The sequence below is a fragment of the Thermobia domestica genome, chromosome 3 (genome assembly GCF_964235325.1).
Source record: "Thermobia domestica chromosome 3, izTheDome1.hap1.1, whole genome shotgun sequence".
NCBI classification, from domain to species: domain Eukaryota; kingdom Metazoa; phylum Arthropoda; class Insecta; order Zygentoma; family Lepismatidae; genus Thermobia; species Thermobia domestica.
In genome coordinates this window covers 90985205-91012910 of record NC_137456.1, presented here as the reverse complement: position 1 = coordinate 91012910, position 27706 = coordinate 90985205, and the positions used below count along the sequence as shown (strand labels likewise).

At 36.1% G+C, this 27706-nt stretch overlaps 1 protein-coding gene across 1 annotated transcript in view; it reads right to left on the bottom strand.

Moving 5' to 3' along the window:
• Window positions 1–27706, bottom strand: part of LOC145681868 (uncharacterized) — a 197819-nt gene that overhangs the window by 157450 nt on the left and 12663 nt on the right. The window lies entirely within an intron of this gene.

Here is a 27706-nt window from a genome sequence, read left to right as displayed (position 1 = left end):
AGACACAAGACATCATATGGAAACATTCTTTTATTAAACTTAATTACACTAAACGTAATGAACAGTTCAAACTTAAATTGAAGCGAATACTTCAATGGTAGGAAAGTATTGAAGTACACACTCTTGAGTTTTTTTCCTTTTTTTAATTTTTAATATGTTTTAATTATCCTTCTTAAAAGTTTGTCAGATATTTAACGCATACAACCCTAATAGCATGCGATACTTTCAACAGCCTTACTCAGGCCTTCAGGTTAAGTTCCCAAGCTTGCTTTTACAAGGCTGCAGACCTAACCAAGCCTATTAGCTAACTTGCTAGTTCCTAGATTGCAAGCCTGCTTTAAGGTTTAAAGTAATATGTAACATAACGGCTAACCTTAAAACTCCTTTAAATTACCACACCTATTAAGAATTTCTTAAAATTTATATTTAGCAAAGCCATACACAGAGAGAATTTCTAAAGCTACGTCTAATACACACAGGGTTTTTTTTCGCAACCTTCATTCTTACACACGTGAATATGTTAAGACTATCTGAACAAGACGCATGTGTTACACTTGGCACACTTGTCAAAACCACACACAGAGAGAATCTCTAAGGTTAAGCCTATCAAGGGAAATTAACCCTTGTCCGGGCAAGACATTTTTGTAACGTAGATGGGCAATCGGGGCCTGTCAAGTCCAGTAAATATTTTAAGTGCAGAACACTCAAAATTCAATGTCTATTGTCACATACTTTTCCGACTAAAGGTTACAATAGCCACGTGTTCAATATATAATTATGTGATCATTTGATCTAGTATTTCACAGGAATTGCACTAAAGATATACGGGGCCCCGGTTGCCCGGTTACGTCAAGAAAAGATTTTCAAGTTTTTAAAAAATAATCCATTAGCTTTACCAACTCAATGTATTCATGATTTTGACTTAGACTAAAGATAGAAGAATTCAGAATTTTATGTCATTAAAATATGTATGGTTATTGTGAAATTCGAATAAAAAATGAAGTTACTGGGCCTGGGAGGCCTCAATTGTCCGGATAAGGGTTAAGGGTAAACTTAGACTTACCGTAGATGTGCCTGCTTACTAGGAATATTCTTTTAAAACTTACAATAAACTGTGTGTGTGTGTGTTTTTTTTTTTTATCTCCGCGTAATTTATCCTTAGAATTAAAATTGGAATAAATTGCCTACCGTAGTACGTGAAAATAACATAATTTGATGCTATCATTCAAACGTCATTTTATCATATATACCAAGTAACTTGCGTTACTAAACAAAATATATTATGTAACTTGTTTATAAGTCCCTCTTGTGTCACACTATTCAGTATTAGCAAGGACTTAACACAATTTTAACAGTAGTACAGGTATATTTTATTCTGAAATTCATGATTTGTTGCAATTTGACACGACAATGATATTTGACTTGAAACTGAAGATCTATGGGTAAACGAGAAAAGTACAGAGAAATAAATAATATAAAATTATTATGTTGTTGCATTTATTACTTGCTATTAGAGATCAGTTAACAGCAGTTTAGAGGCTACTTTTTATTTATTTATTTACACTGTTTCAAGGAAGCTGTCAAAAGTGGACATTTTTATTTCTTTACTTTTTTCTTTTATATCCTCCCCTTCTCTCTCTCACTCTCTCTTTCGGGACTGCTATTTATGAGCTACCTATCTTACGGTTGATACAACTGTTTCAGCGGTTGTGTTTGTTTATTTTTAACTGTTAGAACTTGGGCTCGGAAGTTGAAGACCTAAAAATTGCCTAAAAAGGACCGATAAAAAGACCTAAAAATATCTTTTAAAAAAGGCCCTAAAAACTGAGAAAAAAGGGCATAAAATGGAAATAAAACCTGATTTAATGAGAATTACATATTTAATGAATATAATGCTCAAGAAATACAAGCTTCTGGTAGTATAAAATATACAGTTGAAAGAAACTATATCAATGAAATGCTTTGCTTTGTCGTTCAACTTGCATTTTTGTTATATTGTTCCTATTGTCCAAATTAAATCCTACAGTTCGAACACTTTCGGGGGACAACTAGAACTGGACACTTTTAGAAAAGGCCAGGACACCACATAGGCTCGTAACACGCTGAAATTATAATTGATCTGTGTATCAATTGGCACTTTACGAAAAAATATTTGTAATCCAAACTGAAATAAGAAGACTCCCCCCTCCCCCCCCCTCCCTGTGAAGGACATCGTTACGCCTCCTTATCTGACGTGATTGTTGCAGATCTTGTCTTACCACTCCAGTCGTTGAAAAATGTCTTTTGCATTTTCTTTACTAAAAAAAAGAAAAAGGATGTTCAAGAAGTGGTGATGATTCGAGTTAATGGTCAGTAAATTTATTGTCGAAAGATGAAGTGCAAAAAAAAAAAAAGACTTCAAGACCTATAAAAAGCTTTAGAAAAGAACAGTAAACAAAACAATCACCGAAAAGACAAAAAGGACAAATAAAATCCACCATTTTCTGGCTTACAATGACCCAAAATGAACATATATTAGGTTGGGCACTCGTAAAAAAGAGGGTTTTTCCTCAACTTCCGGGCCCTAGCTATAACATTTAAGTCTTTGTCTCTCTTACTTTCATACAGTAAACCATAATGCTATATAACGCAAGGGGTTTTACATAAAATCTTTTAAACGCACAGTATTTACTCGTTTATTAGGTCAAGCTGAAAGGACACACAAAGAATCGATTAATAACATCACAAAATGTTATTTATTCAGATTAATCTTCCTATTTTTATATAGTCAGCGTAGGTGCCCTTGGCGTGGAAGAGTCCGGTTCGATTCCCCGTGAAAACACATCTAATTCGGTTCTACTTTAAGGCGTGAGTCCATGTTTCATATGGTCTTGCTACTGAAAGGAACGCTAACTTCTAATCCAAAACCAACCATTAATTTAGATTATCAATACAATAGGATTATTATTATTATTATTATTATTATTATTATTATTATTATTATTATTATTATTATTATTATTATTATTATTATTACTGTATATGTATGTCTTGGGCTTTTACCGCCAAGAACACTGATATCGTAATGCATTTCTTCGTTCTATTTCAATAATGTTTCCATTTGCCGTGAAATTTTCTGTCAACTGGCAAGTCCAGAATATTAGTGGATTTTTTAAATTAGCGAAAAGCAGTTTAATCTGACACTCTTAACTTCTCTGGCAGTATTTCCTTCATTCTTACTTCTTTCATTTAGCCTCAACTATGACAAACAACCATACATTCTCATCTATCAGAAGGTTGAGATGCTGTCCTTTTATCTAAATAATCATGACCAGCAACCAAATGGAATAGGAAATATATTAAATTAAAATCTCCAAATACAAGGGAAAACTAGAAGGGACTAATAATGTGATAATGCGAAATAACGTAGGTAAAAAGACATATCTACGATTCAATAACTACAAGAAATATCAATTGCAGTTGGCAGAGAATTTTGAACCTTATCCGGTAAGTTCCTGGCTTTGGGTGAGAAAACTACTTTTACGAAACTGACAACACGGTTTTAACCTCAGAAATGTGCTGTTTCTATTCCCCGCTCTCTTCTTTCGTCAAGTGGCTAGGACACGTATCTTTGATGTTTCGAGTCTCAGTTCGACTTCCGTTGAGAAAACATTAAAATCTGAACTCATTATGGTAGTTACTTCACATATAACTTAGCAGCTGAAAATTGACGCTTAATTTCAACAAATAATTTGTTACTGTTGGAAATATTCACAATATTGATACTTTTTTACAATTAAAAGTCCTTAACGACGTGAGAAATAGTTTCAGAATATTTTCCCACTCAGGGGAAGGGGGATATATTCAATGTAACGAATGCAGTACTGTCAAAATACTAGTAATACACGTAAAGCATTGTCGAAAATATGTTCCGGGAGATATTTTCGTGCTCTGGTGAATTTCCCACGAAGCCACTTCCTGAAATAATCACAAGTTTTGAGTTCCTAAATTGTTTGTATTTTCTTAGTTTATTGATTTACATTTATATATTTTTTTCCTGTTTTTCTTGAGCTAAACTGGAATTTCAATGATACTTTACTGGTTTCTTCCTCATTTCGAGTTCTTTCCATTTCGTAACTGGAGTCAAATTTCTTGTTATTTTTACAGAAAATTTGTTATATGTAATGAATTTCTCTGTTCAACATTTTTTTTCACTTTTTATTTTTTACAGAAACGAAAGTAGTGGCCACAGAACGCGAAAATCACACTTAAAATACTGGCTCAGGTTTTGGAGTAATTTAGTGTTTTATATTTTGCATATAACACGATGGGATTTCATGAGTACATGATTTGAAATTATTGTTTTACACGGTAAAAAGTGTCGTTCATGACAAGTATTTGCTGCATATTCGACTTGGCAACGTTACGTTATCAACAGCTAGTGCGATGTAGGGATTTGTTCAATAAGGCTGAGGACCTATCGAACTTCGGGAGTAAAAATTTATCGAGTTGTCATCGGTTACTCGAAACCGTTCGAGTATTTGAAATTATCAAAGTTTCGGGAATTATCGAAATTTCGAGTATTATCGAAGTTCGGGTATTATCAAAAGTACGAATATTATGAAAGTTTCTTACAGCCGGGTGCACTGAAATTGCGCAAACTTTCACTCCCTTATCTGTTTACACAGATAAAGCCTTAATGGGTAGGCAAGAAAATTGGAAATTGCGCAGAAAATATTGTGCAGCGTTGCCATTATTACTATAAGAATTTCGATCAACAAAAACAGTCACCAAAACGCGAGTCATTTTAGGGAAAAAGTACAAAGTAAGAGATGACAATAGCATTTTCAGTTATCGCTATTATGTGTGTGCACGGGCATCGTCAGAGAGGAGGGACGGGGGAACATGTCTCAGTCAATAATTTTCTGTATCATGTCTAACTGTAACATTACCTGTAAGATTAAAAGTGCAATAACATAGTTTTGGAAGCAAATAGTTATTGGAAAACTGTAAGGAAAACAAAGTTATATAAAATAAACAAAAGATATAAATATTTCCAGAGGTTCCCTTTAAATATCGTGGACAGACGTTTGACCAATCACAAGCAAGCATTTGTTTACATATTTCAAAGTGTGTCTACCACATATCTTAGTAACTGTCCTTTCAGAATTCTATAAATGATCCTTATATTTGCATTTGCATCTTAGTTACTGTTCTTAGATGATTAGGAAGATTTGTTATATATTATTATCGTATAAATTGTTACAAGAACAAGCAGTCAGTTTGCTGGTTGCTGATATAATAAGACACTAATATAACAAACCAATGAGGAACGAGAATAACAACGAGTCAATCAGGATCGAGAATTAATAGCAAATTTTAGTGAGGAATTTCAAGGGTCCAAAGACCAGCAGAAGTCAAAAGGAGCAAGTTCGTCATGAGGAAATACGCTGAGTTTAGAAATTTACAGATAAACCATGAGAAGGCACGTATCACATTTTTAAAAGCTGTAGGATTTAAATTCCAAGGATTCAATCTGTAAACGTGAAATGTTCTGTAAATATATATGCTGCTTTGTAAATATTAGAATGCTATACAAGTATATCTCACAAAGGAACGGCATTATACATTTTATTTTGGTGCAAAATTTGATACAATTTCCTTTATCCTGTTGTTGGCAACATCGCGGTGGAAATTTGCGCAATTTCAGCACTTTCTGCTCCTCGTTAATAAGTCATAGATTATTGAGATTATCAACGATCTAATCGTTAGAAAAATTTGCGCAATGTCGTTGCACCGTTACAGCCAGTTATTCCTTCTTGCATGCAAACCAGTCAGACAACTTTTATCATCTGATAAGTTATTGCAAAGTTGTATTTGCGAGGAGTAAGGAGAGCGTGCAGAAAGGGACTGTTTTTCGACAGACACGCGCACAGGAAGTTTAATTTCTTTCTGGATTCTAACTTTTGTTTTTTATTTGCTGTTCACTTATTGTATCAGTGTTGCCAGACATACGGTCGTAAACGTGCAGAGCGGTATTTTTCCTCTTCGTACGATATAGTATACGGTCCAACCCCTCACCCACATTAATCATGTGAGGTGTTGCTAAAATTTTGTGGCAAAATTCTATTTTTAAGCCAAATGTGTTATCTTCTGTCATTCTTTTTTCTTTCTCAATGGCCTCTAGTTCACACATTGCCGCAATCAGATATGATGATGCTTTGTGCGCAAACTCCCCCTTTTGCCTTTCAGTAAACTAAATGTTAATGAAATAAGTGGTGATATCAGGGGGTTGCTCAGAAGGGATATTCCCCCACAAACATATTTCTGATCGTATTCACCGTGGGTTACTAGTATTTTTGGTACTTTCACATTCCGTGTATTCAAAATCTCCGGGGGTAGGATTACCATAATATCTGGACACCAATCCCGGACATTTTTTAGATTGTTGTGCTTTTATTGAGAAGTTAAAAAAGTCTAACCTTAAGATCCAAAAATGCTTATGCTCACTTTCTTTACTAAAAATATATTTTTATATCATTGTCTTCATTATTTTCTAAATTATGTTTCTGAGTAAAGTATCCTTCCGAAGAACACCTTATCGCTATTGTTTTTTTTTTTTTTTTCATAAATATCAGCACAAGACAGATTTGCATGCCAACCACTTGACCAAACACAATGAAATTTCCCGGCCTTCCATTTTCCCTAAGATTTCAGACTAGTTAATTTCAGACAATTTTCCGGACACAGGCTTGAATCCCTGACGACTGGTAAGCCTATCCGTGGGGAACTTTGAAATCATCACTAAGTTTAATGAAGATGAAAAACGGAAATAAACTTACTAACTTGACAGTAAATATACAGCGTATGTTCTAAACTGTCCGTCTGTACATTATGATGAATCCACACATTAGCGGATCCAGAAGCGTCGTTTGGTGGGGGAAAATTGCTTCCTGGATGTATAATGTAGGCTTAAAATACGTAACAGTTTCACATCAATTCAAAATAACGTGGTGCATTATTTTATATATATAGGTCTATTATATCTATAAACCTATACGCATTATACATATAAGCCTGTGTCCGGAAAAGGTAGTCTTTGAGGAAGGCAAAGTCGCCTGGAGCCTCAGCCCTCCCAGTAGATGCGTCAGTGGATCAGCATGCGATAGTTTCATGCCATTCCAAAGTAAGTTGAACTCTAGTTGTCTCCTGTATAGTTCGAGCCAGTAGCATATGCAGAATTTCATCAAGGGGTGTTCATCCAGTCAATTTTATTCTTTTACGACAAGTGTGATTTTTGTATATAGATATAAACTTTTACTATGTTATATATATATATATATATATATATATATATATATATATATATATATATATATATATATATATATATATATATATATATATATATATATATTTTCAAGCTCCTTGCGTGTGCCTATATAGCAAAGACGTAGCTCAACGTCTCAAGGAGATTGTCTTCCGAACATTTTCCAGAATGCCCGGGAATAACACAACTATTTTATTTATACAAACGAAGGTTATAAATTAATTAAGAGCATGAACATTTAACTTTAATTATGCATTTATTATCTTTACTTTAGTAGAGTTAGGTGTATTATGTTGTGATGTTGAGCTAAGTGAAATTGCTTGATCACATTAATAAAGCTGTTGGCGATTCAGTCAATTGAGAATAACAAGAGATGCATTACTACATACCTTCGATGTTTGCTGGAGTCGAACTCCTGGACACGGAGTTCGAAGTCGATGACAACCACAGTGGATGGGTTTCCACTGGAACTCGATGTGGCTTCTCTATAGAGACAAGAACTGATCCTAAGAACTGATCTCCTAACGGATCCCTGCAACTCATCTTTATTCCGTCCGACATAACCTTTTTATGTCAAATTTCATTATGACGAATTTGTTGTTTCTCTCTTACCAAATTTCGTAGTTCATACATCTCTGTGCTGAAACCGCAGTTTCTGCATTTTCTCTCATTGACCAAAACTCCAGACAGTTTACGTCTGCGATTTTCACAATTTTACCTAATTTTGAGAATGTGTTATTGTGAACACAAATTTATACAGAGTTTACATTTTTCTTCTTGCTTCAGTATTTGTTTATACTCTTGTGACACGTGCAGACTCGTGTCTGTTACTTAATGAAAACAACAATCATAAGCACAATGTAATCTGGTGTGATAATCTGTTTGTTTGCAAGATAACTTATTTCTTACTGCAAGTCAATTTATAAACAATACATTAATTTTCCTCTTTTTAGCCAATTAATAAAAATAAATGAATTTTGATATTGAATTCGATTACTGAATTTTGGCGTACCGTGACAATATATATATATATATATATATATATATATATATATATATATATATATATATATATATATATATATATATATGTGTGTGTGTGTGTGTGTGTGTGTGTGTGTGTTTGTGTGTGTGTGTGTGTGTGTGTGTGTGTGTGTTAACATAGTAAAAGTTTATTATACCATAATATCTTGCTCAAGGGAATTTAAACCTCAAACTTCTTGTATACCCCACTGGTTCGATCTAAGGTATTTAAACTAACTAATTATTTAAATAATTCTTTAACTTTTATTTTATTGTGTACAATTTCAAAGCCAAACAAACATATCAGGATACAGTTTTTTTTTAAAATATAACTTCCCACGTTTATGCTTCGAGGCTAAGAAAAATGGTGATGATGGTAATGAAAGAAAAATTGGAATGAAGAAAGCGGGAAGAAACAGATGAACCTCGAGAAAAAAACTACTTACATGGTCAAGGTCGGCCCTAAGCCGATTGGACCGATTGCTTCCAATCGGGCCCCAAGCCTAAGGGGGCTACGCACTAGTGCCGTAGCATACTAAGCCCCAGAGGAAACAAGTATGTTGTTGTTCCTATGCCCAAATTTCGCTCGTAATATATGTAATTATTAATGCCATTGTGTTCACGTTCCCCGCAAGCTGGTACCGTTAAGATGGTTCTGCTACTCTCGGTTGCGAAGTACACACAACAACATATTGCAATACAGGTATATCTATGGAATCCACAAGGGAGTGTATGGCCTTTCCCTAACAAGTAAATGAATAGTTTTTATTAAGTTTACGGGCATAAGCAAATATTTTCTGAATCTAATGTTGCAGTAGTTTCTTAACTTTTGTACGTTTACAACTTCTGTTTTAAAAATAGATATTATGTCCAGAGTGTATTCTGTACACGCCCAATACCCGTAAAACTTTCCAAATTTCCTTACACATACCCCTGGGCGTAAAAATAGTGTTTTCTTTGTGTTTGTGTAAAAGTTATATCATTATTCTGGGTGCACACACCCTCTTTTGTTTTTGAACACCCACTATGTAAAAATTCCTGGCGTTTTTACTGATTATGTCATGTGATACTACCGTGAATACCGAGATGGTATCAAATAAATCAATATCAGTGCGACTTCTTTATATATCCTTTCTCTTATTATAGCCACATTAAAAATACAAAACCAGAGGACAACCTTTTCGCTCTCCTGCGAAAAATCCGTGGATGTATTTTTTTATTATTATTATTATTAATTCAAGTCACGAAACCCGAATGTATACTAGTGCTTACTGAATAGGTGGCTGCTTTGAAGGTTTGTTTTATGGTTCGAATAATCCAATGGAAAATATTTCATATATCTTCCATCAGTTCCTTAAGGTTTGTGATCGTCTCATCATCATTTCATTTTGTCTGCAGTCAATAACTATTTCAAGCTGATTATACCTTTCATAAATAGCTACCTACGACGTTTCCACTAGCGTACATTAGGTTTTCCTGACCTGATTTTTTTTTTCAAAAAGATACAGCTGTTAAGAAATCTTTGAATCAACGAATCCATATCAATATGCATTTCATTCTGTCTTACAAATAGAAACCTATGGAAACATGAAATTCACCATTGCATTTCGCATAAAATTCTAGCCCAATTTGATATTTACATGACCCATTTCCTATTTATTAAAAAAAAAAACCGAGCAAGATATAAAATGGCCGATTTCAAGGTGGCGACCATGATAAACATACCCTGAAATAGATGTCTACTTCCTCCTGGTGTCAGTTAATGTGTTTTGTTTCTCGTCCTTTTACCCGTTTTACAAATAAAATGAAATTTTCGAACTTGAAGCACGTTGTTATAGCTTATTCTGATCAATCGGGATTTGGCCACTACGGCCGTCTTTATGGACGGAAGCAATTTAAATTTTACTCACGTTTGTTTTTTGATATTCCACACTTCTCTGACGAGTTTGGTTAAGAAACTAGATTTCGACATCGATAGGTTTACTCGTAAGAGAGAAAACTATAAAATACTGGTACACCGCCTTCTTGAAAAATTGCGAGGCATAAGGGAGAAATATATATTTTAAAATTCATTCCTGTTTGCATTTCCGCATTTAATTTATTTCTCTGAAAAATAAGCAATGAACAGGGTGAGCGTTCACCAGAACATTTTGCAGATGGAAAAACGCTATAAAGGGAAATGGGTATAACCACTAGACCCAGGGGGGAGAGCGCAGGGTGTCCACATGAAACCTCCCTGATTACAAGTATTAATTTCATGGAGACTGTTAGTGCCAGAGAATAATTGTTTGCGGCATCTTGAAGAACAACTCAAATATTTTTGTTGTTGTTGTTGTTGTTGTTGTTGATTGTTAATTGTTGTTATTTGTTGCAGGTGTTCATGAACAAAGATGACAACAGCACAAAAGAGAGCGCAGTGTATGATGTGATTGGCTGAGACTAAATCACCAATTACTGTGCAAAGGAACTTCAAACGAAAGTAACAACGGGATCCACCTGATGTCAAGACCATTAAAATATGATTTGAGAAGATTTTAGCCATGTGGTGTGACAACCGACAACCTGGCTCAGGCAAAGAACGAACGTCTGAGGAAACTGTGTATGAGGTCAGAGAGGCCATCAATAGAAGCTCAACGAAGTCAGTTCGCAGAGCGTCACATGAACTGAACATCCCACGTTCAACTGTAGATAAGGTGCTCCATAAAAGACTGCGTTTGTATGCATGTAAGGTGCAAATCGTTCAGGCGCTACAGTCCGATGACATACCAAAACGAATCAAGTTTGCAACGGAGATTCTGGAATGGATCGAGGATGATTCAGATTACTTGGGGAGAATGATTTTCAGTGATGAGACAACCTTCCATACATCAGGCAAGGTGAATCGTCACAATGTGCGCATTTGCGGTTCCGAACTCCCATACGTTATTCGTGAACATGTCAGAGGTAGCGTGAAAGTGAATGTGTGGTGTGCTTTGTGACGCGACAGAATTATCGGACCATTTTTCTTCATGGAGCACACAACAACTGGTCCTGTTTATCCTTACATGCTTGAATACTTTGCTTTTCCACAGCTACTCCTTTGCAACTAAAACTATCTACTCCGTGATATTCCAACAGGATGTTGCCCCACCGCACTGGCGTTCAGATGTTCGTAGGGTTTTAGACCAAACGTTTCCGCAGCGATGGATTGGACACGATGGACCCACTTGGACCCACTCCTTGGTCACCGCGATCTCCCGACATAACCCCTATGGATTTTTTTCTATGGAGATATGTCAAAGATAGAGTCTACTCCACACGTGTACGTGATATTCCTGCTCTTCGTCAAGACATCAACTCGATCCCACCAGACATGCTACTCTACACATGGCGGGAGATTAAATATCGACTGGATATTCTGAGAGCTACTAACGGGGCCTATATAGAAGCACATATATAGACAAAAAAACTATTTGAGTTTCTCGTCAAGATGCCGCAAACCGTTATTCTCTGGCATTAACAGTATCCATGCAATTAATATTTGTAATCAAGGAGGTTTCATGTGGACACCCTGTGTGTGTATATATATGTGTTCTACAGACTTTAGTGCAAGTTAGTTGTAAGCCTGGGTCCCCGCAAAATGTTTCCAATTGGGCTCCGCACCACCTAAGGCCGGCCCTGCACCTCAAAATTTTACTTGACGCGAGCTGAAACGAACCATGGATCCCACGCACTAAAGATGTCTGAATACAACCAATAAATTATTATGTACATATATAAAGTACTTACTTACGTAAGAAATTTTATTCTTGGGTCCTCCGGAAAATGAAACAATCCATTCGTATCTTTATTACGGTTTTTGCTTTTCTTAAGTCTAGAAACGTTGTAGCGTTAATGCTGGTTGTAAAACAACTTTTAGGGCCTACACACGCTTTTCGACAACATAGAATACTAAGTACTTTTTCTAAGTAATAAAGAAATTAAAAAATAAATTTTAATGTTAGGTCGTGCTAGGTGTAATAGAGCGCTCAGCACTAGTGCGTGGGGTTCTTGGTTCAATCTAATCTATCATCTTGCTCTCTATCTTCGGGGTTACCCAGTTTGTTCCCAATTTAGTCATTCCTCTATTATCACCTATCTCACCATTGTCTCTCTTAGCGTCGATGCAGAACAGTGGAACTTCAAACTAAAAGAAATAAGAAGAATGTCATTTGATTTCCATAGTATTTTGAGAAACGTGAAAATGGAGAAGCACCAATGAGCACCCCTCAAGGAGTAACTCTACCATGTAACTGAGAGCGACAAGAAATGAAATGTCCTGAGCAACTCAAAGCAAATAGATTACTTATTATTATTTGCTTAACCGCTAGTTATCGCTTGTGGTTGCCCGATGTAGTTCGGCAGTGATGTCTTTTATCGGCTGTACTAATTATAATTATTGGTAGAGGAGAGGAGTCGCGATGTCACAGTCGCAGTGTCACCTCTGGTGCGAACCCATACCATGAGAATTCCTGGTGGACAACATTGTTTTATCGGGTATTTCTTTTGGTTCTCCTGCTTCCTTACATTTTCAAACCGTCAAATTCTGTTAATTCCTTTCATAATTATTTACTTTCGTTAGGATCGTAACAACGGGACATTTAACTGAAGGTTTTTTGTTAAATATTGGTAATTTCAGGTGTTCGTATATATAGAGAGAAGAGGGGGAGCAAGAGTACGCAAATTTCAATTAAACTTATATATTTTGGTAAAAAAAAAAAAGTAATTACAACAGAAAACTTTTACATGGAACACAAAACTTGAACTCTGCTTTACGAAATGTAAACTTGACTTTTATATACCTCTGTCCTTGGAGGAACTATAATTCGTAAAATGACAACATTCAAATTCGTACTTTTGTCCCTGTATGTGGGGAAGACTACGAAATGAAAGGGGCAAGAGTACGTACCTAAACGAGCATTAACAATTATCACCGATGAAGGTGACTACTCCTTCATATGATGTGCATTGTTCATGCCACCATTCATTGCATCTTAAGAACTTGGTCCAGTCTTCTATTGGGGTATCACTGTAGATGATATTGCATAATGGACACTGGCACACTACTTTCTCACTGACCTGAGTAGTTGCCTTTGGTTATAGCTTTCTTGGTGCAAGTTGATGTTTGCCTTTGCTCTTTGGAGGGCGCTGTTTCACAAGTAAGTTCTGCTTGAAAGGAGAGGATGTTAGAATCTCTGATTAACCTCGAGAAGATCAAGATTTACTGGTTGAGGGCTTGGTGGCAGTCGGAGGAGGACTACCAATCACCAAACAAGTACTAGATGCGGATGATTTGCATGGGCTCCTGCTTACCTCCAGTGAAGATCCAGCTTACTGGTTCAATGTTTGGTAACCGATGAGCAAGCAACCGGCAGAGATGTGTTTGATGCTGACAATCCGCATGAGCTCTTGCTTGCTTTTAGTGAGAATCCAGCGTTACTAATTGAAGATTTGGTAACAGATAGAGGAGAATGTGTAACTGGCAAAGAAGTGTTCGAAGTGGATAGTCCGCATAAACTCTTGCTTGCTTCTAGTAAGAATCCAGCATTACTAGTTGAAGGTTTGGTAATAGATGAATAAGAACGAGTAAAGGAACCAGATGCACTCCCGCAGGAAACAGCTGTGATATTAACTCCAAAATCACTAGATATAGTTTTATTCACAATTGAGTTTTAGAGTCGACTTTTGGAACTTTGTGAGGAACCGTATTTATGACAGTTTCGTACATGTTATAGATATCCCGTAGAGGAAAACCATTTTCTCTTACAAGATCTTGTAGACAATTAAAAATCATTCAACTTGTGGCTTGGTAAAACCATGAGCTCTCCCCAGACCAGTCTTTGAAGGCTGTCGCAAGGCAATAGTCATATGTCTACGACGGAAAGACTCTGTCCAATCTCTTCCTGCCATTCGATTCACATAGCTAAAGGGATGGGGCAACTGGTTACGTTCAGCAAAATTGTGTACCGTTCTTCTTAGATCTTTTAAAGTTAAGTCATAGGGAATTGATCCAGAAATGTGATATATTCCACTAATTCTTTCTCCATTTCTGCGGTAAATAGGCCTATTGGCTTTATTATACCTAAAGACGTTGGAGATTCTCTCGAAAAAAGGAAAGAAAAATCCTTAATTCTCCTCATATCAGTAATGGGAATACATAGGATACTAAAAATCAGATAATATTTAGACAATTTATATAAATATATTTCCAACTTCAGCTTATTCCATCAGTTACAGAATGCTTGTCACCTACGAGGGTAACTTAAAATCTTCTCGGCCTACCCTTGATGAAGGTACATATTGTCAAATGTTAGGTTAGGGTAGCTTCATATATCTTTATAGGATCCCATATCAAACATTGGACTAATACCGCCTTATGCAGAGTCGTTTTGACATATGATTAACGTCATACTAAAGGTCTGATTACTACATGAAACATATGGTAGTCGAACTTTATACTATGGCACTAATCACGCGTCAGAACAACTCTGCAGAAGGCCCATTTAATTTTATTACTGAAGACCACTGACATTTAAGATAAAAGAGGACAATGTGTAGCATTTCTGAAACCTGAATAAAATGCAAAATCTGTTATTCAATAACTGTAGATTTAACTACCTCAGACGGTTATCTGTTTCGAAAACTCAAACATCACAATAGATACTGTTCTGTAAGGAGCGGTATTTAGGATCGATTTATCCCTCGTATATAAGAAAAATATCAGGATTCTTCAGAATTCTTAACGTTAGAGGCTATAAATGGGAACAAGTATTCGTAAAGTTTGCCATTACTGTCTAGTACAATGGTATCAATATTCGTTTTTGATTGTTAGATCCAGGCCCGTGCTGGGATACTAACGAGGGCGGTGGACGTGTCTACTAAAAGGGCGCTCATCCAAACGTGAATATATATATATATATATATATATATATATATATAATATATATATGAGGGTGTGTAAATTAATGAATGTAATAAACGTCTGGAGGTGATTCCACCCCTGAGATAAAACGAAAAGTATAGATCAAGCTGGATCTAGAAATTTCTCGAAGCTATAACCACTCAAATATTTTCAGAAAAATGCGAAAACAGCCATACTAGAGAACAAAATGTCGGATAGAAATCTAACAAACGGAATGACCATTATTTTTTGTCGTCGATCCGATTAGTGTGCAATCGGATATAGTACAGTGGCGCTGCAAGGATGACTCCCAAAGAAATTGGAGTATTCCATCGACTATTTTATCACATTGAATAAGAAAAATGAATTACAATGAAGTACAAGATTTCAACAAATCAAAAGTAGACTAATAATACATCGTTCAAATTAGAACACCTAGAATTCGAAAGAAAGTGAGAACACATGTGTGATTGATCTATTTTTGTCTCTGCACAGAATAAACTCTCGGAAGGAGAATTTAAATAAAAAGAAGGCTTTAACGCATAACAATTATATTTTCTAGGCTAATGGCAATGGATGATAAAAACTTTCAAAAAAACTTTCGTAGTGACCCTCGTTGTCATCATCTGACCGAAAAGGATAGGTGTGACCTCCTTGGGAAACGACAGTATTATTACCATCCTACCATTTTCTAATACGTACCGGTACTTTGATTTATTAGTGAAATATACTACAAATATATTCAGAAAAAGAGCATTTTGTAATAAAATTTCTGCTATTAAAAATAGTTTTTATTATAATAACTCCCAAAGTAAGGAAAATTGGTGAGAAAACAAAAATCCGAAAGTGTTACGTAACGAACGGGGGAGGGGTTCAGCCTTGCATTACGAAGTGTGACAAGGGGGAGGGAGAGGATAAAAATTGGTCAAAAGTAGCGTTACGTAATATGTGGACGGCCCCTTAAGACTAATCATTGTGTGTATTGGTAGGTAGCCGTAGCCAGCCCAAAAATATGAGGGGGCGGTAGAAGTTAGGGGGCCGATCCAACCATATTAAAGTTCATCATTATAGTATAGCAGTTCATTTGCAAGCCTACCGTGAATATTTTAGGGGGCATACGCAGGGTGGGTCCTGGGGTCCGCCCCCCGAAATCCCGGCTTTAAAAAAATGTAATCTACTTTTAGGGGCAATTTTAGAAATTTTCATATAATTTAGCCTCAAATTGTATTTGAACCCCTCCAAAACGCTTTACGCCCCTCCCGAAATAAATTTCTGGGTACGTCCCTATTAGGGGGAACAATAAAACTTTAGGGGGGGCCGGCACCCTAGTTCCCCTGTTGATACGGGCCTGTAGCCAAGCAACTAATCAAACACAAAAGCATCAATTGTCAGCTTTTTGAATGACAAGTTACATTTTCTCAGCACGAATAATTGAATGCTTTTTTACATAAAAATAAGTTTATTTTCATACTTTATTTTCGGATAACAAAAAACTTTATTTCATTTAAGTATGTTCTTTCGCTTCGTAATAATCTATTACCAAAAGACCATTAGTCAAAAATATTTTGAAAATATCTTTTGTCCCCAATTCTAGTTAAGTCCATTAAAGTACAGCACTAGTAAACGGTCCACAATCAACTGCCAATGGTAACACGTATTAACATATTTTAATTTCAAAACAAATAATGGTGTTAAATCTGACCTCACGATAGTACTTATGCAGTATAAAAATAAGGATATTAGTAAAGAGTTAATATGAATTATGTTAATAGGAAATTAAATTAAAAATAGTTTACTCTACATAATCTAATTTAAGAAAAATAATGATAATAATAAAATAAAATAATGCAATAATAAAAAGATGGTAATAAAAAGTTTTTTATTGTAATCCTGGATTCCCTCGTGTTGAACAACATGGCTTTCCTCAATGCAGCCTCCAGAGGGGCGATAAATACGTATTATGAAGCACTCCAGTTCACATTTTTGGTTAGCCACATATCAAGAAATGTCTCAAATTTATTTTTCAGACCTGCCCCCCCCCCCCCCTCAAAACTTCCTGGATCTGTCCGTGATATCGGTTGTTGCCAATTTACTGATAATAGTCATAGCGTACCTTTTGAAATGTTTTCAAACGCTCTTTGCATAAGGAACAGTTTTCCGTATTCTTTATTTTTTCTTTTCTTTTCTTTTCTTTATCTCGCCCTTTTACTGTGCTGGAAAGGGACTCCATGAGCAGTGTTTGGCACACGACCCACTCGGGAGAGTAATGCTCCCAGAAGTACTTTTTTTTTCGCGCGCTAATCTAGCCAGCTGTTCTAAACGCTATCCTAGCCAGTTGTTTTAAGTTGGTCACAAAATTTATATCATGGAGTACAAGGGGAACAAAACGAGCCCTGCGGTGTTTCTAACCCGTTCCTACTACTACTACTACTTATCTGCACAAAAGTAAGTAAATCACTTTTTTGAATATTATTTTCATATTATTTTAATTTAAAAAGTGTTATAAAAATATTTTAAAAATGTAAAAAAAAAGTCCTCGAGCCGGGTTTGAACTCACGCCAAAAGTGACTTTCATTAGTAGTATATAGCGCTAGCACACTCGGCCACGAAGACTGACAACAACAATTATTTGGTTTCTGCTATTTAAAGGCAACGTGGCAAGAAATTGATAACACCAACCAATCAGAACTGTGTTTCTCGTTCGTACTTCCGAGAGCATTACTCTCCTGAGCTAGTCCTTTTGGCACAAGCTATGTGCGAGCAGCTCTGAAGTTGAATGTTTTCAAGGCCAAGGCCACCAACACGTTTTGATAAGTACACTGTCGCGTGATTCACCCTTAGTAGTCCAGTAAAGATAGCCCATTTTTCTGCCAAGAAAGGAACAAATTAGTAACAAGCTGAAAATTGGTATGGAAGTAGGGGGATGTGTCAGGAATAACATACTAAAAGTCCCCTAAAATCCCACTGTAGCTTTTCCCGCAATTTTGAAAAATGTCCGCCATCTTTAGATGACGACAAGGAATTTATGGAAATCGTCACCCTTTATGTTTATTCTTCTAGCCACCGTTCTAATTATCACAAAGCCATGAATCATATATGATTGGAAAGCTTGAAAGACAGAGAATCTAAGTAAATAACATATATGCCCATCGTGCTAAATTTCTAGAAAAAGAGGAAGAAGAAAACAGCTTTTTTATTTTAAAAAAGATATTTTCAGATATCATGAGAAGTTTGCAACACTGACAGTTATTGCACACCAACGAAACACCACCAAACGATATTCTTGATATTTATCTCAATCATAGCCAACAATGACACAAATCGATGCAATACAAGCCGAGAAAAAATATAACTTTTGTTACTTTCTGACCTCTTTGTACAAAAGTGCATAAGGTGACATACACTTTCACGGTTCTTGTCAGCTTCTTTTATCACATAGGACCAAGAGTTATATATCATTGGAAATCTTAAGAAACGTAAATTCGAACGAGGTAACACTTATACTAATCAACCCCAATTTGTGGAAGAAGCGCAAAACCCAAAATTTCGGGACAAAACGTGATTTTCGCATAAATTCTTCAGACCTTGCAACACTGACAATTATCGTATGTTAACAAAACTCAGCCACCGTTTTCACTATCATCATTATTAATTTACTTTTAAAATGGCCAACGTTTTTCCCAATGGAGTAAGCTTTTATGATATATAGTTTTACATCACTTAAATATAGCACAAAAATCATTTATTGACAGCATTAGAAAGTAGCAGAAATTGGTAGTCTCCTATTCATAGGAAAATCCTAATTCACACACTTAAACTCACTCTCAACTACAATAGTCATTTGAATGTAATTTTTTTTAAAATGCCTTGTTTAAACTAGAATGCAATTTTCCTCCTAGTATCCTTCAAATCAAATTAATATTTATATTAGACGTTAGTATGCACTTTAAGAACATTTTTGTAACTAGTCCATTCGGACTTCTTTTTATTAGAAATCAATGAGGTTATCATTATCTCTTTCATCTCCATGGTTTTCAACATTTGATTTTGCATTCACACATCCAATTCCTCGACACTGACATAAATTAGAGCACACAATTCCTGCTTTCCGACAACCGTACATACTTTCACAGCCCTTTTTACAGTTACAGGATATTACACGGAGCGGGTTCCTTGGTGATTCTTGCTGGTACGAGGATACCTCCTAATGTTGTCCATCCATATTCAGTCGCTCGCAAATCATTTCCACGGTACTATTGAACCTGATGATATGGTGTTTCGCAGCATCACTGGTGGGTGGCAGTTTTGCCAATTGTATTTTGTTCTGAATTGGGAGCGACTTACTGCAAGGATGTATGAATGATACTGGAATTCATCCAGTAAGGTTACTATTGCTGGAGAATCGTAGTGTGTTAGTAGAAATGATGTGCCAGCTTCATAGATTGTACACTAGCATTATCATGGTTCAAAACTTCAAGTGATCGGCATAAATCTTCCCGTTTTTGAAGTAATCGCAATGTTGTTGTTTTTTCTGTCGATACAAACCACATGATGTGTCGCATCCAGTTAAAGCATGGTAACTGAGCAAAACCGTTAGTATATTTGTCTGTGTATCTTACAACTAATTAGTACTAAATTCTTTACTCACGTCTTGTACACGTCCAATGTCGTACTGATTATTTCGAAATGTGATGTCATACTGATTATTACCTTGTTCAAGCAAAATGATTAAAATGTCAACATCCTCGCCATTACTACGACGTGCCTACAAGGATTTCAAGACTTGGCTACAGCAGTTTTAGCTATAAGTGCGTCAGCATCACTCCTTCCTTGCTGGGTTTGAATTCCAGCTTGTGTCAAATGAACCATCAACTCACGGGCGAAACAATCCTTATTTTTGAAATTACCTAAGAATTTATCTTTTTTTGTTAATAATATGGTTTCATCCAAAGCTGATTGAACCTTTGACTCACGTTGCTCCCGCTCAGCGGCTTTTGTATAGTTTTCAGTGCAATACCCATTAAAAAATAATTGTTGCTTTCCTTCCTGAGTTTGTGAGTACATAGGACACATACGAGTTGTGCAGGTCAAGGTATGTTCCATGTTGTGGCCAAAAGCAAGCCTCCATCTATAACGCACACAGTGTTTTTAATTTGAGTTTTAAAATTTGTCCGATATTCAAACATGTCGTACAAAGCGGACTTTTTCGTTTTTCTCATAGACATTTGTGTGAAGAGAGAAAGTGAATAGGGTGCAAGCTCGTAAGCAAAACACTGCTGGAGTTCTTTTTCGGACTTTTACTCATATGATTCAGTTGACGTATGGTGTTTACAGCCAGTAGCTCATCACGAAAAAAATACGCACTACATTGTGCATTACGGATAGTGGGATGACTTTATCTTTTTGTTTAAGTTTCACATTTCCCAAAGTCTGTCCAAACATTCCTTCCATAGCAGCCAATCAGATTTCCTTAGATTTATCAGTTGACCATTTCATTACCTACCATGCCAGTGCTTAGAGACGCGAGCTCCGGATATTAAGGGAATGGAGAATGCTGGCAAAACCAACGCAAGAACTTCTTTAGATGTAATATATCACGCGATTGACTGCTTTGGTACAGGTCCACAGTGTGAAGTTCATGCCTATCTTTGTTTAATAATTTTTCAAGACATTCTCGTAAGTGGCACGCTGCTGGCACACTTGACACACGCCTAGATATTATCTTTTCAGTCATGCCTCTCCCATGGGTCAGTCCACCGCTGCTCTTCATTGCTCTCGCTAAAACCTGCTCAATCATCATATTAGACCATGTACCACTCCAAAATATATCTTTTCTACGAATAGTGAAGTAACCGGCTCCTGCAAATAGCTGGAACTGATGAAGATCCATTTCATCCTCCAACCGCAACATTTCTTGTAAATACAGATGTGCGTATTTGGCATACAAAAGATGCTCAGCTGCATAGAAGTATGGTATTTCTTACATGCAGTGAAGATGAAGATTCAAGTCTCCAGTTCTTTCGAATTAAAAGACGCATAATTTCTACAAGCTGAAAGTACAGAGCGAATAACTTAGAGATATGGCTTGTTTCTGCAGCAGCGTCAATGAATAACTTCAGGTCATTTGCAATCTTGATAGACTATGAATGTTGAACAACTACATCAGTATCGATATCTTCTTCAGTTATCAGAGGAATACAAACATCTCACAATTGACGCACAAACTCCTCAGTGCCGTTTGATTCATTAATTAAACAGTATATATTGCAATTGCTAAGGGCTGTGTTGTGTTAAAAAAAAATGAGCTCACAAAGCACGAGCAATAAGAATGGCCTGGCTTTATCTGTGGCATGGAGTTACTAGCGTACACACAAGACCAAAGTTCTTCAATGCCACTACCTTTCATTATATACGCAACTGTTTCCATAAATGACATTATAGAACGAAAAACACCGAAGTCTAACTACCACTGACGGTAATTCACCAGAATTTCTACATGCTGCTACTATGTCACATGCTTTAGAGTACAAAGGTTGATCCAACGTGACTAAGCACGCTTTTTCGCTTATTTCCTGCACATTCTTTGCTGGCAAACATAAGCACCGAGTATACAGCATCCATGCTTATTGGTTGAAGATTGATGAGAGGTTGAATTACTACTTAATATGCTTGCTACTTATGGTTGTTGCTTGTCACCAGCTGCATAAATCCATTCCAATTCGGGCAAGTTAGTGTCTTCAACCACTTGAGAATCATCCATGTTACATCGTGCAGAAGGTGGATTTCAGTTTGGATATTCAGAACACGAAGGTATCTTATATCTTCAATGATTAAATCCGAAAGGCCATTACCTTTGCGTGTGTACGTTAAAAGTGGTATATTCCATTCATTCTTTGACAGTGTACGTTTTTTGAACCCGGGTTTTGCTCAATGATATGCGAGCGACTGAATATGAATGGACAACATTAGGAGGTATCCTCGTACCAGCAAGAATCACCAAGGAACCCGCTCCGTGTAATATCCTGTAACTGTAAAAAGGGCTGTGAAAGTATGTACGGTTGTCGGAAAGCAGGAATTGTGTGCTCTAATTTATGTCAGTGTCGAGGAATTGGATGTGTGAATGCAAAATCAAATGTTGAAAACCATGGAGATGAAAGAGATAATGATAACCTCATTGATTTCTAATAAAAAGAAATCCGAATGGACTAGTTACAAAAATGTTCTTAAAGTGCATACTAACGTCTAATATAAATATTAATTTGATTTGAAGGATACTAGGAGGAAAATTGCATTCTAGTTTAAACAAGGCATTTAAAAAAAATTACATTCAAATGACTATTGTAGTTGAGAGTGAGTTTAAGTGTGTGAATTAGGATTTTCCTATGAATAGGAGACTACCAATTTCTGCTACTTTCTAATGCTGTCAATAAATGATTTTTGTGCTATATTTAAGTGATGTAAAACTATATATCATAAAAGCTTACTCCATTGGGAAAAACGTTGGCCATTTTAAAAGTAAATTAATAATGATGATAGTGAAAACGGTGGCTGAGTTTTGTTAACATACGATAATTGTCAGTGTTGCAAGGTTTGAAGAATTTATGCGAAAATCACGTTTTGTCCCGAAATTTTGGGTTTTGCGCTTCTTCCACAAATTGGGGTTGATTAGTATAAGTGTTACCTCGTTCGAATTTACGTTTCTTAAGATTTCCAATGATATATAACTCTTGGTCCTATGTGATAAAAGAAGCTGACTAGAACCGTGAAAGTGTATGTCACCTTATGCACTTTTGTACAAAGAGGTCAGAAAGTAACAAAAGTTATATTTTTTCTCGGCTTGTATTTAACCGATTTGTGTCATTGTTGGCTATGATTGAGATAAATATCAAGAATATCGTTTGGTGGTGTTTCGTTGGTGTGCAATAACTGTCAGTGTTGCAAACTTCTCATGATATCTGAAAATATCTTTTTTTAAATAAAAAAGTTGTTTTCTTCTTCCTCTTCTTCTAGAAATTTAGCACGATGGGCATATATGTTATTTACTTAGATTCTCTGTCTTTCAAGCTTTCCAACCATATATGATTCATGGCTTTGTGATAATTAGAACGGTGGCTAGAAGAATAAACATAAAGGGTGACGATTTCCATAAATTCCTTGTCGTCATCTAAAGATGGCGGACATTTTTCAAAATTGCGGGAAAAGCTACAGTGGGATTTTAGAGGACTTTTAGTATGTTATTCCTGACACATCCCCCTACTTCCATACCAATTTTCAGCTTGTTACTAATTTGTTCCTTTCTCAATCCTATCTTTACTGGACTATAGGGAGTGAGTATGCCACAGCAGTTGCATTGTGTGTTTCCGTATGATACTGAGATATTTCTTTGGCAGGAAAATAGTTTTGTATGGAACCAAAGACGACTGAATATAAAAACATTTAAAAGGTATACTCGGCCTGCCAGACTTACATGGCGGGCTTTACTTTGATGAATAAGGACAACCACTACCACAGTGCATGTTGTGGCACGAAAGTTGTAGTCTACGTGTCTGCCATGAGTTGGTCAGCTGTGTTTGCACACATCAGGCTTGACTTTCGTTTGTTGAGTACAGCACCTGAAATCCATTCATAATTCGATATGAAGGTCTCAACAAGTGACAGTTCTTGTGGATTGTTAATATGTTTTAGCTACTAAATGAATGTCTTCATTATTCGATTTAAAAAGAACAAATAAAGCTTTTTACTTTGGGTTTTCTGTTTTCCAAGCCTAGAAGCATTGTAGAACACGTTAAGTATGGTTTCACGCCTTTCTGCGTCGAGACATAGGAGGTGATGACGTCAAAACTTTAAAAAATATTTTTTACTAGGCAGATATCTATTTCTTTTTTATTTTTTGGCGGATTTACTTTTGCAACTAGAAGATTGAAATTTTGCACAAACATGCAGTCCACCGAACAAAATTTATCAGATTTTTTCAGGTGATCTCTGCGTTAACACTGGGGGTCCATAGGGGCAAAAAGGTAAAAAAATATTTTTAACTAAAAAATCTCTTTTTTTCTCGATTTTCACGCCTTAGATACACGATGGAGACATGTGAATGATATCGTTTGAAAGCTAGTTCTGAAGAGAATTATGTACGACCCACGATTCTAGGATAAATAGGGATGTCTCAAGGAAACTTCTACACAAGGTCCTGTTTTATACGGGAATCCGGGGTATTATGGATATATATATATATATATATATATATATATATATATATATATATATATATATATGTGTGTGTGTGTGTGTGTGTGTGTGTGTGTGTGTGTGTGTGTGGCAGGCTTAGTTTTGCACTTAGAAGATTAAAATTTGGACAAATATTCACTCCACCCAATAGTATTTATCAGGTTTCTTTCAGATCTCTGCGTTAAAACAGAGGGGTCCAGAGGGGCAAAATTTTAAAAGGATATTTTGATGAAAAATTTCTTTCTTCGCGATTTTCCCGCGTTAGATACATGATAGAGACATGTGAATAATACCGTTTGAAAGGTAGTTCTATTCTCAAGAGAATGATGGCAAACCATGATCCTAGAATAAACACGGATGTCTCAGGAAATTTTTTACCTGCCATCAGGGTCTTTTGCGGTAGTCTGGGGCACTGTGGGGATTACTGATAAATGAAATACTTTTCCTGCCCTTACTATTTAAGATAGAAACTTGAAATTTTGTACACACATATAGTATTTTGCAGTTGATTTTAAGATGTCTACGTTTACACGGGGCTCCAAAGGGACTAAAAAAATTTTAAAATCAGAAAAAATTCTGATTTCTCTCAAAATTTCTCACTTCAGGGACAAAATAGGGAAGTGTAAATGGTACACTCCGATTCAAAAACATTGCGACAGCTAACGCCGTGCAAACTTTGTTTAACAAATGGTGTAGTGTTTCTTTCTGAGAACGAGAACACGAAAAGTTCATACTGCAGATCAATGATGTCTTTGGAATGTCCTGGTAATTCCCTTGCCCTTTCCCTACCAACATTCGTAAATCGTCTCTATCATGATACAGGTGTTTGCTTTCATATTCTTACGTAATGCTTGTCCAGTATGATAAGTCGATTCTTCACAATCACATTGTAAAAATATTAACTTTGACGTGAATAAGATTTGAACCTATGTTAGATAGCTGTATTATGCATAAAGCCACTGCGTTACCCGAACACTTTCATGCCACCTGAAATTAGAAGCCAAATATTACTTACTTTAGGTGTGATCTTTGGAACGAATCAAAGTGCACAACGAAATTGATTTATTCGACGGCCTAGAGAGAAATTAGTGCCCACTAATAAATGAAGGAAATGCATACAATCCAGGAAAAATTACAGAAATAAAACATATTTTCAGTAATTTCGTCGTGCAAGTTCAAAAGTACGGGAATAATAATAATAATAATAATAATAATAATAATAAATGTGTACATTTACACTACAGTAGTCTATTATTATTATTATTATTATTATTATTATTATTATTATTATTATTATTATTATTATTATTAGCATCAATTACCCGCTTCATTGGGTTAAATTGAGAAAAAAATATTAATATTGTCCGTTACTCAGTCACTGTTTCGTGTTACTAAAGCCCTCTTTGATATCGCCCATTTTCGTTGTGTTTTTTATATCCTCTCCCATCCCTATGTTGTGGGGCACGGCATCTGCAGTGTCATTGTTGATCTCAGCGAGCCGGAAAACTGTGAATTCGACACTGATATTGGTTATTTCGATCATTTTTATATGTCTCTCCCTCCTCCCACTAGAGGGACTGAATTTGGATTTAAACAGCATCAGATGTGTCACTATTAATCTCAGCGAATCCAAAAATTACAGATACACCACTTATATCAGTAATTTTTCGTTCTTTGTTAAATGTCGCTCCCCCTCTTCATCTCTTTAGTTCCAACGTCCAAGTGATATGACAGAAACCATCTCAGGTTCGAACTTCATCTAGGTTGAAAATTTGATCGTGATGGATCATTTGTTTCGCGAGTTATCAACTTTTATTTACACATTTAACTTCTCCCTCTCCTCAACCCTAAGCTATATCGTCAAAGTAAATAGATAAATGCTATCTTAGGCCCGAACCTGATCTGTGTTGAAAATTTAGTTGAGATCGGTCGGGTGGTTCAAGAGTGATGAAGTCACAAAGACAGCCACTTTCATTTTCAATTTTTTTTTTTTTACATGTTCCTCCCTCTCACCGGCCCCTACGTTGCACCGTCAAACTGAAATGACAAAAGTAGTCCCAGATCCGAACCTTATCTATGTTGAAAGCTTTATAGAGATCAGTTGGGTGGTTCAAGAGATTAGGAGCCACACACATAGTTACTTTCAATTTTATAATATAGGTTATTATTATTATTATTATTATTATTATTATTATTATTATTTATTATTATTATTATTATTATTATTATTATTATTATTATTATTATTATTTGCCTACTTTTGAACTTGCAGGGAGAACTTACTGCAAAATATGTTTTAATTTCACATTCTTTCCTCGATTGCTCGATTCTAAGTTTTTTTTATCAGTGGGCACTTATTTCTCTCTAGGCCGTCGAACAAATCAATTTTGTTGTGCACTTTGTTGCAAATAACGTTACAGGAAGAAGCCGATTCGTTCCAAAGATCAGGGCTTAAGAAAGTAATATTCGGCTTGAAATTTTAGATGGCATGATAGTGTAGGGGTAACGCAATGGCCTTATGAATAATATTGCTATCTACGAGAGCCATCCAGAAAGTGATACCCGTTTGCGCCGCTTGAAGCGCTGACGACTCGGAAAGCCGCTGGGCAAGGTCATAACGCGTCAGAGGCTTGTCTGCCTGCTCTTTGCGAGGTTGCGTGATGCTAGCAGTGCCTGTGTTATGTTTGTGCTCATTTATAATGATTAAACGAATTGAGAACTCCGCCAGTTGTGAAGTGAGGGCCGTGATTAAATTTCTTAATGAACGAAACGTTCGACCTTGTGAAATTCATCCCCAATTAAAGGAGGTGTATGGAGACAATGCGATGGACGAGTCGTCTGTTCGGCGCTGGTGTCGCAACTTCAACCTGGGGAGGGGGAGTACACACGACGAGGAGCGTTCAGGGAGACCATCTGTCATTACAGACGAACTGCTGAGGTCAGTAGACGAATGAGTGAGGAACGATCGGCGCGTCACAATTGATGAACTCTGTGAACATTTTCCTAATGTGTCTCGACTTTCTGGCGGGAAAAAGATTTGACAGTGATGACGAACTTAAAGGAGGCGTGACTACGTATCTCAATACGCTGGTGGTGGAGAACTATGACGCTGGAATACAAAAACTCGTCACACGATATGACAAATGCCTAAATTTGCTTGGTGATTATGTGGAGAAGTAGTGTAAAGTATGTTCTTTCCAATAAAAATCTGTATATTTGTTAATATG